Source organism: Olea europaea, unplaced genomic scaffold, assembly GCF_002742605.1.
Source record: "Olea europaea var. sylvestris unplaced genomic scaffold, O_europaea_v1 scaffold3139, whole genome shotgun sequence".
NCBI lineage: Eukaryota > Viridiplantae > Streptophyta > Magnoliopsida > Lamiales > Oleaceae > Olea > Olea europaea.
In genome coordinates this window covers 2,487-19,383 of record NW_019250172.1, presented here as the reverse complement: position 1 = coordinate 19,383, position 16,897 = coordinate 2,487, and the positions used below count along the sequence as shown (strand labels likewise).

At 34.0% G+C, this 16,897-nt stretch overlaps 1 long non-coding RNA gene across 1 annotated transcript; it reads left to right on the top strand.

The window, feature by feature from the left end:
• The first annotated feature begins 689 nt into the window (after positions 1–689).
• Positions 690–15,905, top strand: LOC111385372. Its single transcript, XR_002701058.1, has 3 exons — positions 690–777; positions 6,910–7,008; positions 15,825–15,905. It is a non-coding gene; the product is annotated as an uncharacterized LOC111385372 (long non-coding RNA).
• Positions 15,906–16,897: the final 992 nt, after the last annotated feature.

Sequence of the window (16,897 nt, the reverse complement as noted above, 5' to 3'; positions counted from 1 at the left end):
GTAACTATCATGGTGTTGTTGGTTTTGCAAAAGCAAAAGGTCCATCAATTCCTATTGCTCTTCAAAAGGTATCTTGTTGGTATTTGCCTTCGTCGGTGAATTTCAGAAAATTCCTCTGTTGAAAATGGAATCAGTTGAACTCATGGTTAACTAGCAGAAAAACTTCCAGTGCTGCTAGATTAATGAGCAAAACTTGAGTACTTGACTGTTAAGGTATTATATCCCACATCGAATGATGATGAAAATAAATACCAATTTATAAAGGATTGGACTTCTCCACTTAATAAGATTGACCTTATTAAGATGGACCCCAAACTTTAAAATGGTATCAGAGCCAACCCATGAATTTCAAGATTGGTGTGATCAAGTGAGCCACCATCTTGAGGGGGCCTGTTAAGGTATTATATCCCACATCAAATGATGATGAAAATAAATACCAACTTATAAAGGATTGGACTTCTCCACTTAATAAGGATGACCTTATTAAGATGGACCCCAAACTTTAAAATTGACATGTGTGTGTGTGTGTAAAAATATCCAATTAACTAATTTTGTTTCAAATATGTACCATAGGTTCTTTCTATTGTGTGAAGACAATTTGTATGTTAAGAATGCCTTTAAATTATCTGGTTGCTCGTGCTAACTATTATTGTGTTCTTTTACTTATTCATTTTCTTACAAGCCTACGAGAAATGTTTTCAGAATCTCCATTGTGTTGAACGGTATGAGGAGCATACAATTGCACATGCAGTCCAGACTTTGTATAAAAAGACCAAGGTTCTATGTGTTTTCTGGTTCCTTAAGCTTGTTCTAAAGGAAGAAGGAAAATGTAGAGTTTAAAGTGTAGTATACAGAAGATTATTACAACTACAATGCGAAAAATATAAACTCTCTAAGTGTGAAAACGAATCAAAACGACCCAAAGCTTCTTCAACACCAATAATGGAGTCTTCTATGATGTTGAGCTTAGATTTATGCCACACTGGATCATACACCGTTGTCCACGTGAATGCCAATGTATATACCGAGAAAAGATCCGCCGGAAGCCACCAAGAATTTCACCGGAGATATGGAAAGCTCCCACTTGGTTACCTCTCTATGCTTTCTCTCTATTGTTATGCCAAATCCAAAAATGAGAGAAATAAAGAAGTCTTGCAATTATAGATCCAATTCATTTGAATTCAAAATTCAAATATTGTACTATGGTCAACTAGAAAGTGATGACAAGATTAAACCTAACCATTGGATTTAATCTATGGTCCATATTACTCCATAACTAGCACAATCTACTTCCATTCTCTAGACCAATAAATTTGCACCAGATAGAGGGTGTGATCCACCTTGCAAATCTTCATCTTGGATCACATAACATCCATCGCCAAATTCCCCGATTACAAGTGATATTCTTTAGTGTGGTATTCTTTTTATCATTATCGCCCACTTCAGCTCAGTACCTGCACAACAATTAACCATTATCAATACTCAGTGTTGATAAACATTTGTTGAACTTACCAACCGCAAGTACTTTTGTTCCAACATCTGCAGGGTTATCATTAGTTGCAATTTTAAGCAAAAATTAAATCACCAGATGCTAACTTCTCCCTAATGAAGTGATACTTCACCTCAATATGCTTAGAACATTCATGATAAACAGGATTTTTACACAACATCAATGAACTTCGACTATCAGTAAAAATCATAGCATTATCATTCAAGAAGTTTAATTCACATAGAAGGCCTTTCAATCACATGCATTCATTTACAGCTTCAGTTAATACAACATATTCTGCTTCAGTGCTGGAGAGTATAATTATAGATTGCAGTTGTGATTTCCAAGTGATACAATTATCACCTAAAGTGAAGAAGTAAGAAGTGGTAGATTTCCTCTGATCTTTATCCACCGCATAGTCAGAATCTACATATCCTCTAAGTTCTAATTTGTTACTTCTCCTTTCAAACACTAATCCCCTTTTCAAAGATCCAGCTAGGAATCTTAATAGCCATTTAAGTGCAGTCCAATGCGGTTTACCTGGGTTAGATGTAAACCTATTCAAGAAACTGACTGCATATGCAAAGTCTGGTCTTGTGGTAATCATAGAATACATCACAGACCCAATGACATTAGTAAATGGAACATTACTCATTTCATGCATTTCTTCTTCAGTTTTAGGGCATTATGTAGATGATAAGTTCATGTGTACAGCTAATGGTATATTGATAAACTTAGCAAATTTCATACCAAATTTGGTTATCATTTTATTGAAATAAGTCTCTTGATTAATAGTCATCCTATTATCAGCCCTATTCATTTTAATTACCATGCCAAGGATTTTTCTTGCCTCTCCTAAGTCTTTTATGTCAAATTTAGATATTAAAAGGTTTTTCATCTTTATAATTTCAGCCTTATTAGGGCTAGCAAGCAACATGTTATCCACATATAACAATAAATAAACTTCATAGCCTATTTTAGAGTTATTAAAATACATACATGCATCAAATTCACTCCTTTTAAAACCAATTTTAAGCATATAAGCATCAAATCTGGTATATCATTGCATAGACTCTGCTTAAGACCATACAAGGACTTTCTAAGCAAGCACACAAGTTCTGATTTCCCCTTCACCTCAAACCCTTGAGGTTAAGACATGTAAATTAATTCATCTAACTCCCCATGAAGAAAATCCGTCTTAACATCTAGTTGCTCTAACTCCCAATCATACCGGATAACTAAAGCTAAGACTAACCTGATAGTTTTATACTTAATAACTGGTGAGAACACCTCATTATAGTCTATCCCCTCTCTCTGAGTAAATCCCTTCGCAACCAACGTCGCTTTATATGTTAAAGGGTCTTTTGGTCCTACTCATTCTTTTAACTTGTCGATCCATTTACAGTCGACTATCTTTTGATTCTTTGGTTTTTCAACCAACTTTCAAGTCTCATTTTTGTTTAGAGACTAGATCTCCTCTCTCATAGCCTTTTTCCAACTTTCAAATTTTTGACAGTTAATCGCTTCTTCAAACGAAGTCGGTTCAACTGACTCCAAGGCTTTACCTGAAACTAGGACAAATTCCATTAAATTTAAAGAGATGTATTTCAAATTGGGCTTCACTTGTCTTCTCTCCCTGTCCCTAACTAATTGGTAATCATCCAAATTAGTACCTGCAAATGTTTCATGATTAGGGACAACAGTTCAAGTTCAAGTTGTTCTATTACTACTTCTTGATCAGATTCTTCTTGAGGTCATATTTCACTATCCTCTGAATTATCATCTAATCTCTTCACCTCAAACTCCATCTTCTTTCTAGTAGAAGATTCTACTTCCTCAGTCTGATTGTTATGACTTACTATGTTTTTAAGACAAGGCATATCAAGTTCATTAAACTTCACATCTCTATTGTTAATAATCTTAATGCCCTTTACATCTAAAACTTATAGTCTATATCCTTTCACTCCCTCTGGATAACTTAACATGACACACTTAGTAGCCCTAGGGTCCAATTTGCATTCAATCTGATGTGCATAACCCACACAACCAAATACTCTAATGTGTAACAAATCTGGGATTTTCCAGACCATAACTCTTGAGGAGTCTTGAAGTTAATAGAACTAGAAGGTGACCTATTTATCAAATAGGCAACAGTACACATGGCGTCACCCCAGAAACCTTTAGACAACCCAGAACTAATCATTATACATCTGACTTTATCCATTAAAGTTTGATTCATCCTCTCCGCCATCCCATTTTGTTGAGGGGTATGTCTTACAGTCCTGTACCTCATTATACCATTTCCCTTGCAGAAACTATCAAATTCGAAGTTGCAAAACTCTAAACCATTGTCTGTCCTAAGAGTTTTCACACCCTTTCCCATTTGATTTGAAACTAAGGCAAGCCAAGACTTAAACTTACTATAAATTTTAGATTTGGATTTAAAGAGATACACCTAAACTTTCCTTGAGTGATCATCAACAATGGACTATTCCCTCCATGTGTGGGATGTTTTACAGGACCCCACAAATCTGCCTGAATATAGTCCAATGGTCTCTTAGTGTTGTGTTCACCTATCCCGAAGCTAACCCTGTGTAACTTTCCTAGGACACATGTCTCGCAAAAACTTAAAGGCGTAATACTATTCTTACCAAGTAAATTTTGGCCACTAAGATGTTTCAACCCTTTGTTCCCAATGTGTCCCATCCTCTTATTCTAAGGGTCTGATCTATCTTCACAAACTAAAGATAATGCTGACTCTTTGCTATCTAAGGCTTTACCTTGAAGGATATATAACTCATTCTTCTTGGGACCTTTGATAACCACTAGAGATCCTTTACAAATATTTAAAGTATTAGAATGAGATTTGAAATCATGACCTTCTTCTTCTAGAGTGCCTAAGGAGATAAGATTTTTTGCCAGCCCGAGACATAGCTAACACCTCTAAGGGGTCTGATAATGCCATCATACATCCTAATAGCAATATCACCTACTCTTTTTACATTGTGTGTACGATCATTCCCTAAATATACTTTTCTAGGATTCCATCTCTATAGTTATAGAACCAAGATATAACATGACACATATGAACAGTGGCACCTAAGTCTAAAACCCACTCAGTGTCAAAATCAATATTAGAAACTTTCATGACATGTATGTTATCACGAGCACCATCTACATTGGTGTCAAAATCTCCTGACACGGTCATAACATATAGGTAATCGAGAGAATCACTTATACCAACTAAGTTTTGATCATCATTGTGTTGCGGTCTCCGTTTCTTCTTAAAGTCATTACAGTCTCTCTTAAAATGTCTTAACTTGCCACAATGGAAGCATTTCTTACCACTCTTATCTCTAGACTTAAACCTACCCTTTGATTTTCCTCTATCCTTCTTACTTTGAAAATGGTTTTTCCTCATCTCATTCCTCCCGCTAACAAACAAACTCTCTTTTCTCGAGCTATCCCTCGACTCTTTCTTAAGCTCTAGCTCCCTAGCCCTTAAAATATCAGTCATAATATCTTGGGTCAATGTATCCCTAGCATATGTGATAGCATTCATAACATCTCTATAGGTTTCGGGTATAGCATTCAAAAGTATAACAGCTAGATACTTATCATCAAATTTCTTATCATTGTGGGCCAAACACTTGACGAGTCTGTTAAAGTCACTCAAATTAGACTCAAGATCCTTTTCCGAGTCAAGCTTAAAACTAAACAGTTTTTGAAGCAAATGTATTTTGTTTGGAAGAGATTTTTCCAAAAGTAGTGTCAAGTACTTCCCACAACTCTTTGGAAATCTTATGTTGTTCAACTTGTCCTAACACATTATCAGATAAATGCAATATAATCAAACTACGTACAATTTCATTCATATCAGTAATTTCATCCGATTTAGCTTTTAATGCATCGAGATATTTTTTCGGGTCGTCAAGAGCTTTAGAAACTTTTTGTTGAATTAAAATAGCTTTCATTTTTTGTTTCTAAATGGAATAATCTCCCTTACCATTTAATTGTGCCAATTCAACTCAAGAGGCCATGGTAGCAAAATAATGTTTTAGGAAAAAGTTTTACTTAGCCAATTTACCCATATAAAAATGCAAGCTCAAACGAATTTATGTATAAATTACTTTCTAAGATGACATAAATGATGATATTATAACAACTAACAGATAAACAATATCACAAGAGTTAAATAACAATATGAAAGGAAATAACACAATATTTCAATTTCAAATTCGAAAGGGTGTTAGCGCGCAAATCGAGCGAACCAATCTGTTGGTTCGTACTTTAAGGAGAGATACAAGTCTTTATCGATCTAGGGCCTCCACTAATTGCCCTAAGTCATCCCATAGCTGCTACAACACCAGGAAACACCACCAAGCCACCAACGGAAAAGTTTCTCCGTTTTTACTTTTCTATCGGAGACTGTATCTGCTTCCTCAGTACACCAAACTAAAATCAAACACCACCAGAAGGTCTAAATTTCATCAAGGAACAATATGTCTTTTTTCACCTCTAGCTAATTTCCTTGCACACGTCCCCACGCGCCCAAAATGTCTTCTGTGCGTGGTCTCACGCGCTACTTACACTGTCGACGCGTGTGGTACATGCGTTGCACCATCAAGTTCGTCTCGTCATCTAGAGTCTGGTGGTGGTTGCCATTCGTTCACCAGGTGTGTAGTTTTTCCAGAAAATAGGTTTAAAGTTTCTATTGAACTTGTTTTCGAACAAAACCTAACTCCTTTGCCTTCCAATCCGATTTTCAGGTTGTTTTAACACTTTTTACCACTAGCCTAAGCTCTAATACCATTTGTAGAGTTTAAAGTGTAGCATACAAAAGATTATTACAACTACAATGCGGAAAATATAAACCCTCTAAGTGTAAAAACGAACCAAACGACCCAAAGCTTCTTCAACACCACCAATGGAGTTTCGTATGATGTTGAGCTTAGATTTGTGCCATACTGGATCATACATCATCGTCCATGGGAATGACAATGGATATACCAAAAAAAGATCCATTAGAAGCCACCAAGAATTTCGTCGGAGATATGGATAGCTCCCACTTGGTTACCTCTCTATGCTTTCTCTCTATTGTTATGTCAAGTCTAAAAATGAGAGAAATGAAGAAATCTTATAATTATAGAGTCAATTCATTTGAATTCAAAATTCAAATATTGTACTATAGTCAACTAGAAAATGACAACACTAATATATGATAATTGACCACAAGATTAAATCCGACCATTGGATTTAATCTATGTTCTATATTACTTCATAACTAGCACAATCCACTTCACATTCTCTGGACCAATCGATTTGCACCAGATAGAGGGTATGATCCACTTTATAGAAAATTATAGCTAAAAGAAAATTTTCATTTTTTCTTGTTACCCAAATATTGTATTGACTTTTAGGTGTATCTTTGGCCTGCATCCACTCAAACAGGGATGAAAGCAGGCAGAACTGTCCAAACAATTCTCAATTTGGCTGGTTTCAAAAATGTGAAATCAAAGGTTAAAAAATAAAATAAAAATCTAATGTCCTATGACCTGCAAAATTGGTTTCTAAATTCAGGATGTCTTTGTTGGGAATCTACTTATACATGCACAGCGGAAATTAAAATTATTTCGATTCCCACCGAGGATCCCTTTGTGTTTAGATAGAAATCGTGATAAAGATTGTACCTTTGAAGAATTCTGCAAACCTTTTGCTTTTCTTTTCGCTCCAGCAATTTTGATTCGCCACCCACAGCTGTCCAATTGTCCAGCCTCCAATGGTGATCCACACAGAGAATAGATTGCAACTGCTAGAATTTTTTTCTCTTGTGCCAGCAAGAATAATGAAAAACATATGGACCTCAAACCCTAGCCATGTATTTATATAAACCCAAATGGGTTCGGCCCGGTCCGGTCCAATATTTAATTAATCTATTTAATTAAACCCGGTCCGTGAATTAATTAATCAAATTAATTAATTCGGGATATAAATAACCAATCCAATTAATTAATTTATTTAACGATTGTTAAATTAATTAATTGACAAATTGTAATCTTTCAATTCTCTTTTGTGTGTGACCCATCAGGTTCCCAATCACGATGTCTAACGACGTGAAATATTATTTTGATCTAATTAAAATTGACAAATTAAAACACTCTTTTAATTTATCCTCAATTCACACTCGTCGTCTCAGATTGATATCTAGCAATGTGTCAGGGCAATACATGTGACGAAAAATGTCACGTGGTATGACAAAACCAAAATCGTTCGTTTACGTTGAAACTATAATCCCTTCGTCAATATGATCCGATCAATTACGAGATATGAAATTGTGTCAATCCCGAATATCGATCATATCTTTCACTCCACTATTAAGTCAATATAAGTCGAAAACTCCTTTTCGACTTATGAGTATACCTTGACCAAGGATTTCGTTATCAACTTAATTGAATGAAACGCAGATCATAATCTCCTACTATCTAAGAGTGACGAATCCTTTATTGGTCAATCACAACCTTCATACGATTCTTGACGTACCCGAACGATGTCATATTAGCGGCCCTTTGCAGAGCAACATCCAACACCGCCAAAGTATGACCGTCCTCATATAAGGTACCATGACGACCTCAAGTCAAAGGACCAATTCCACTACCGAACGTTAGAGATTAACCACTGACACTCAGATAGTTATCCATGTAGAATCTCTCGGCGGGTCTCCAATGTTTTGTTCTATAACAAAATATCCACGTGTTCATTTAAGTGTCACCACACTTTAACTTGTGAGATCAGCTACTTACTTCACAAGTAAGAAATACCACACGTGATGGTCTATCCGTAATAGCGATATCCGTATCTCATTATTACTTACGACCACTGACGATTTAAGATTCAATCAGATGTAATTTTATATCTCACAATCACAACTCCTTGTGATTAACAAATTACGAAGATTTGAATCTACGGACTCTATTATTTATTTAATTATCTATTAATTAAATAATAGATTTGCCATTAAATTGCATTAATTATATATCAAAAGTATTTATGTCCAAAGTTGATTGGACCTATGGCATAATACTTACAAACTCCCACTTGCGCTAGATCCAATCACTTATGTATCCAATATCATAAGTTTACATGACGATTATGTTTATGCTACGACAACTCTTTGTCAGTGGATCTGCAATATTGTTAAATGTGGGAATTTGTTCTTCTCTTTACGTCATTTCTATGTATTATCTTCTTTTGATGGAATTATACCGCCTTAATACATGTTTGGATCATTGATGAGACCTTAGTTCCTTTGCTTTCGCAATGGCTCTATTGTTATCATAATACAACGGTAAGTGATCAACAATATCAGGAACTACTCCAAGTTTATTTATGAACATCATGATCCAAGTTGCAACTCTTTGCTACTTCTGAAGTAATCATGTATTAGGTTTCTACTATTGAATCAATGGTTGCTTCACGTTTGGAACCTTTCCAACATACCGCTTAAGAGTAAACCAATTTTTCCACATGAAATCTTCTCAAGATTTCATCTATGTAAATAGGGATGCGTTAAGCAATCTTCTAGATCTACCTCTATAAATCAAGTTGCTTATCCCATATCGTTCATGAATAAATCTTTTAACAACCATTATTTCAACGATTGGAACATAGGGATGTCGTTTTCTATAATATTAGGAATACGACAATGTTTCCACTATCCTCTTGTAAACACACAATTCGTCTTCAAATTTGATAAAATCAATCACTTTGACTTTTTCCATCAAATCGAAAATTTCAGCTCCATAGAGGCTTATCTTAACCTTTAGTTACGATATGCAACTGTTGCAAATAAAACCTGAATGGATTTCAGCAAGGCCATGGGAGAAAGGTTTTATCAGTATCAACACTTAACCTTTGCTTCTAGCCTTGCTTTATATATATGGATATTCACATTCACATCGACCTTTTCCTTGTAAACTATTTACAAAACCTTATGAGTTTTATTCCATCAGGAGGCTTGACCAAGGTCCAAACCTTGTTTACATACGTTGAGTTCATCTTGAGTTTCATGGCCTCTTGCCGTCTCTTTTAAGTCAACACTTGACTTTATTTTGTTGGTGCAACTAGCAGGTTCATTATTTTGGATCAGTAATACCTGATTAGTGATCGTGGATTCGCACCTTCTTGAAGGTACAATGATCCTACTAGATTCACATAGAGCTGTCATGTCCTCAGGAGTCTTTACTTCCTGATCCAAAGTATGTCCCATATCAGATATGGGATCAAACTCGGATTTATCTACTTGGTTAATTATATTTGTGGACTCTTGAACTCTTTCAAAATCTATTTTACTCCTACTGTCCTCTCCTAGAGTAAACATTTTCTTTAAGAAGACGATATGTTGTGAGATGAAAACTTTTTTCATGATAATAGAATTAATATTCAAATGTTTGCTTTGAATATCCCCACATATACGTATTTATCAGATTTAGTGTTAAACTTATCTGATTCAAGGCGCTTCAAATAAGCATCATGGCCCCAAACTTTCATATAAGATAAATTGGGACTATTGTCTTTCCATAACTCGTATGGAGTTTTGTTAACCAATTTAGATGAGACATGATTTAGTGTGTTGCACACTGCAATCAATGCATGACCCAAAATAATTTTAGGAGATTTGCATGGCTTGTTATTAGTTGCATTATATCTAATAATTAACGATTCCTCCTTTTAGATACACCACTATGCTGTAGTGTATATGGAGGAGTCCACTACAAGAGAATCTCATTTTCTCTTAGATAATCTAAATTTTATCTTTAAAATACTCTCACTTGATCAAATCTTAATGTGAGGGTATCTTTACCTATTTGTTTCTCTACTTCTAGTTTGAATCCCTTGAACTTTTCAAGACTTTCAAGTTTGAGTTTTCATCAAGTATCCATGATCATTGATGAAATAAGAGAAACATTATCTAACATTGATTGACATGAATCCATATGCATCACTGTGCATTAGACCAGTAATTATACTGGCCTTTTTTCTTTTCAAGTAAAAGAAGATTTGGTCACTGTGCTAGACATGCATAATTTGTACTTGTCAAAATCAATTAATCTCGAGTATACATCTTTATGTTACCTTGGAATTGCATTTCATTTATATGAAAAAGTCTGTCATGCCAGATTTTGGTAATAATTAGATTATCGCATTTATGCCTTATAATTTCTATATTCATTATAGAATCCTTAGTATTTAGAATATAAATGTTATTTTGTAACTTACCACAACTTTTAATATCTTAATCAAGAGATGCAGAAACAACAATTATCCTTAACATTAAAATTGTTTATGTCTGAACATGAAATTTATTTTAATGTTCCAGCTATGGTGGGTACAAAGCAATATTTCTCTAATTCCACTGCTAAGTCAAAAAGCAATGGCAAGAAGTATGCTCCTACAAGTAATGCAGCAACATTTGCTCATCTCCAACATGTAGGTTAACTTCTTCCTTTCGCAGTGGTCTACTTCTATTTAGTTTCTCCATATTTGTATAAATGTGAGATTCACATATGGTATCTAATACCTGAGAAAATAATAAAATAGACATAAGCCTTGCAATATGCCTTCCAATGACCTTTCATTCTATAATGAAACCAAAGGCCATTAGATTTGGTATTGTCCTTCACTTTGACGGTCTTAACTATATTGGACGCTTTCACAAAGCCCCTTTAGACTTCCTCTTAATATCTTTAGAGGAATCAATGACTTGCCAATTACTAACTTTGATGTTGGGCTTAACAGTCTTAAGCATGTTAAGTAACTTAATAATTGTATATTTGAGCTTATTCACGTTAAATTCATAATTAGTTATGAATAGCTTTCTCTGACAGAGATTGCAGAACCAAGTCATTACTTAATTCATGGTTTATGATTGAACTCAATTGAGACATTTCTCAACGTCAATCATTTTCAGTGTTTAAGCATCGATTGAAGATTACTCTGTCATATTGCACTAGTATAGTTGTTTGGAAGTCTCATATCCTTCCACACATGATTATTATCATACAACTCTTTGTAATGAAGAATTATGTGTTAACATCTATACTCTCAAGTTGCTTTTGTAACTCAGGTGACATAGTTGCAGGTATCACATACGTTGCAGTACTATTGTCATCACTGCGTTTACTACAATAGCCACTTCTTCTTTAATCGAGTCATCAGCAGGTGTCTCTGGAAAGAGCTACTCAAGGACGTGATCAATTTTCTCATGCATGAGAACAATTCTCAAATTGCGGTGTCAATTAAGAAAATATAGTTTGGTTGCTGGCATCTAGTATGCCATTCAAATACTCATGGTTACTCACGATCCAATAAATATAAATGACGAAAAGAAAAAGAATAATATATAAAATACATCAATTAATTTAACTTGGACTTTTATTAAATTAATTATGCTCCCACTGTTTAATACAAATTTATGACCCTCTTACATAAATTTATGGAGTCCATATTTGACTCCCAGTGGGCTGAGATCTCATCTATTATATTAAGACCTTGAGTGTACTCAACAAACCTTAATATAACATTTGGGTAGATACTATTATCAATTGTATCTCCATACAACTCCCAGATTATTAAGTTGATAACTCTTTATTTTCACACATCTTATGTGTTAGCTTAACATGCCTCTAAAATTTATCTCCTTGAGTGTACTCAACAAAAGATAAATTTTAGTTAAGTTAAACCCGTTATTCAGAGATATCAAATATTTCATAGTGTCAAACATATCCCTAATGGACCAGCCTTGAGTGTACTTAACAAGTTGAGACAATTTGGGACTCTGATTTTTCACTATAATGATGGAAGGCGATTACAAATGTGACTTAATATTTTTATAGAGGGATTTTGCATTCAAAAGTCTCATCAATAACGATACAATCATATACATATATTATTATACATCAACAATGCAAATAAATAAATAAATATATATATAAATATATATATATATATAACGATTATGGACTTTACTATCTAGTCTTCTCGAGTCATAAGGAAGACTATTTGGTCAATTTCTAGGGGGTATCACACTGATCAGTATCAATGCGCCGTCTCTATGGTCTTTTCCTTTCTTGTTTCTTTAATTAGTCCAATTGCAACATGTATCCTATACTAGTTGACACGCAGGCCTAAATGAAATTGGACTCGCATGCCCATAGCAATAGTAATAATAACGGACTCACATGTCCAAAATAATAACAAAAATAACGGGCTCACAGACCCAAAACAATTAAGAGCTCGCAGACCCATAAAACGACAAGAATAAAAATTAACCATTCAACACATCCATATGGTCGAGTCTATAATTGTCCACTAATAATACATTCATCACATAAATGTATACCTATATAATATCTAATATTATATGCAAATTAATTTCAAGTTTCTAGCAATTAAGTCGTCTAAACTCTTTTAGACAAATGGATCGGAACAATTAAATAATTAATTAATCATATTAATCGATTATTTAATTAGCGAAAATATTTAATTAAAATCAAATTTTGATTAAATAACAAATTAGAGTCCAACTCTAATTTAACAATTATATGGCGGGATTATTTAATTAAAATCAAATCTTAATTAAATATCAAATTAGAGTCAAACTCTAATTTCAAAATGTGAGGCGGTTGAATTTAATTAAAATCAAATTTTAATTAAATAGAATTAAGGGCGAATTAATTTAATTAAAATTAAAATTAATTAAATACCAAATTAGAGTCCAACTCTAATTTCGAGATCTTAGGGTGAACATGTTTAATTAAAATCAAATTTTAATTAAACACAAATTAGAGTCTAACTCTAATCATAAATAAAATTTTAGGGCAACACAATCTAATTAAAATCAAATTTTAATTAAATGTCAGATTAGAATCCAATTCTAATTTCAAATATATAATCGGGTGAATAATTGATTAAAATCAAATTTTAATTAAGTATTAAATTAAAGTCAAACTCTAATTTAAATTGAATTAATATTTTAATCTAGGATAATACTCCTAAATAAAATAAAAATTCAATCGGGTCAAAGTTTAATGTTTAAGTCAAAATCCAATATTAACGAAAATATAAAATGTCATCAATTTTAAATAAAATTTTAATTTGGGTCAAAATTAAATTATGGGTCAAACTCATTTAAAATTCAAATTTAAAACCATTTTTAAATTCAAATTTAAACACTTTCAAAATTTGCAATTTGACCCAAGGCTCAAGATTAAAAACAAGCCCTTCCATTTTAACAAATTTCAGAACAGGCCCTTGTTTTTAAATTGCAACTTCAACCCTTTTCTGTAATTGCATGCGGGGGCTTACAATTTAAGAAATTGCAACACAAGCCCCGGCATCCAAAACACTCTCCCATTTTCTGCAAAACCCTAAAATAATAATTTTTTTTTTGTTTCACCAGCGCCGCATCCACCAAGCAAGACCCACCGCCTTCTTGCCCACGCCCAAAACAGCACGAAAGCGCTGCCACATTCAGCAGCGCTTTCGCGCTGCTAAAGACAGCGGCAGGCGTCGCTGGTTGTAGCAGTGTCTGCCGCTCGACCCCATCAACGCCCCTCTTCCGGTCGACACAGGCAGTCGCACCCCAACACTATTTTTTTTTTGTTATATTTTCAGATTCCAATCCAATAAATAATTTTTTCTGTTGGAAAAATTATTTATTTCGTTAATTGCTAAAACAAGAAAAACAATTAACATTTAATTGTTCCAACATACAAAACAATTTCTAACAAACACAAAGTAGGCTCTAATACCACCGTTGGGAATCTACTTATACATGCACAGCGGAAATTAAAATTATTTCGATTCCCACCGGGGATCCCTTTGTGTTTAGATTGAAATCGTGATAAAGATTGTACCTTTAAAGAATTCTGCAAACCTTTTACTTTTCTTTTCGCTCCAACAATCTTGATTTGCCACGCACAGCTGTCCAATTGTCCAGCCTCCAATGGTGATCCACACAGAGAATAGATTGCAACTGCTAGGGTTTTTTTTTCTCTTATGCCAGCAAGAATAATGAAAAACATGTGGACCTCAAACCCTAGCCATGTATTTATATAAACCCAAACGGGCTCGGCTCGATCCGGTCCAATATTTAATTAATCCATTTAATTAAACCCGGTCCGTGAATTAATTAATCAAATTAATTAATTCGGGATATAAATAACCAATCCAATTAATTAATTTATTCAACGATTGTTAAATTAATTAATTGACAAATTGCAATCTTTCAATTCTCTTTTGTGTGTGACCCATCAGGTTCCCGATCACGATGTCTAACGACGTGAAATATTATTTTGATCTAATCAAAATTGATAAATTAAAACAACATTTTAACTTATCGTCAATTCACACTCGCCGTCTCAAATTGACATCCAGCAATGTGTCAGGGCAATACATGTGACGGGAAATGTCACGTGGTATGACAAAACCAAAATCGTTCGTTTACATTGAAACTATAATTCCTTCGTCAATATGATCCGATCAATTACGAGATATGGAATTGTGTTGATCCCGAATATCGATCATATCTTTCACTCCACTATTAAGTCAATATAAGTCGAAAACTCCTTTTCGACTTATGAGTACACCTTGGCCAAAGATTTCGTTATCGATTTAATTGAATGAAACGCAGATCATAATCTCCTACTATCTAAGAGTGACGAATCCTTTATTGGTCAATCACAACCTTCATACGATTCTCGACGTACTCGAATGATGTCGTATTAGCGGCCCTTTTAAGAGCAACATCCAACACCGTCAAAGTATGATTGTCCTCATATAAAGTACCATGACGACCTCAAGTCAAAGGACCAATTCCACTACCGAATATTAGAGATTAACCACTGACACTCAGATAGTTATTCATGTGGAATCTCTCGACGGGTCTCCAATGTTTTGTTCTATAACAGAACATCCACGTGTTCATTTAAACATCACCACACTTTAGCTTGTGAGATCAGCTACTTACTTCACAAGTAAGAAATACCACACGTGATGGTCTATCCGTAATAGAGATATTCATATCTCGTTATTACTTACGACTACGGACGGTTTAAGATTCAATCAAATGTAATTTGTATCTCACAATCACAACTCTTTGTGATTAACAAATTACGAAGATTTGAATCTACGGACTCTATTATTTATTTAATTGTCTATTAATTAAATAATAGATCTGTCATTAAATTGCATTAATTATATATCAAAAGTATTTACGTCCAAAGTTGATTCGACCTAGAGCATAATACTTACAGTCTTAACATGAATACTCGTATAGGTCATCGGTTCAAGGAATCCTCATAACACAATCAAGGCTATTTTTAAGGCTCTAAATGCGGTATGTAGAATAATCTACTCATTCTAAAGGCATTCTATTTTTTATATTTGATTTAACTCACGTTTGCATTTTGTTTTCCTTTACAGATTGAAACTCCCAAAGAGGTTCAAGAAAAGTTTGGTCGAACTGTTGTCAATCATATTTACTATAAAGGTGTGTTTTCAGATCTTTTCGCAACATTTAATATGTTTTTTCCACTACATTTCTCCTGAATGTGAAAAAGGGCTAGTTTAGTACGAAAATAAGAGAAGTATAAAAACATTGTTTAACTGTTGTATTTTCCTTGACTTTTATATGATAATGATGATGATATGATTTTATAATACTTATTCCTCAAGAATCTGTATTGTGGTTATGTTTAAATTTTTTGACAAAGGAGCCATTAGTGTGCCCCGATTAGAATTTTATTGACTCATAAATTTTCTTTTCGCAGGTTTAATAAGGGCCACATCCTGTCTTCTTCTGGAGGTGCTATTCCCGGCAGAGGCCAATGGGATATGTTGTAGAGTTCTGCTTTGCCTGGAAACAACTGTAAATGTGATAGCCATGGAAGCAAAGATGCTATGAAAACATCCTATATCATTGTCAAGCCAAGTAGGATACAACAAAGAGGCATTAAGGATTTAAATAATCTTAATTTTCAAATGCCCAAATACTGGAGTTAATATTTCACTTTGGAGTTTGTTTAGTTGTATCATTATTGATAGATATGCCTTTTTGTGCGAATTTACCATCTTTGAGTATTCATTTTCTGTAGTTTCAGTGGATATAAATTAAAAACTAATGGTAATTAAAAAATGTGAGCTTCGGATTTTCCTCTAGTTTGTAAATACAAGCTGCATTCGAGGTATTTTAACAATGTTGTCGATGGGATTCCTCTGTTTTACGTGGATATAGACATATAGTCTCATCTTGCGAAACTACAATTTTTTTTCATGCGAAAACAAAAAGTCACTACGCATTTTACTTTATAGCTTAGCCAAACATGCTCTTAATCACAATCTTAGCAGGTG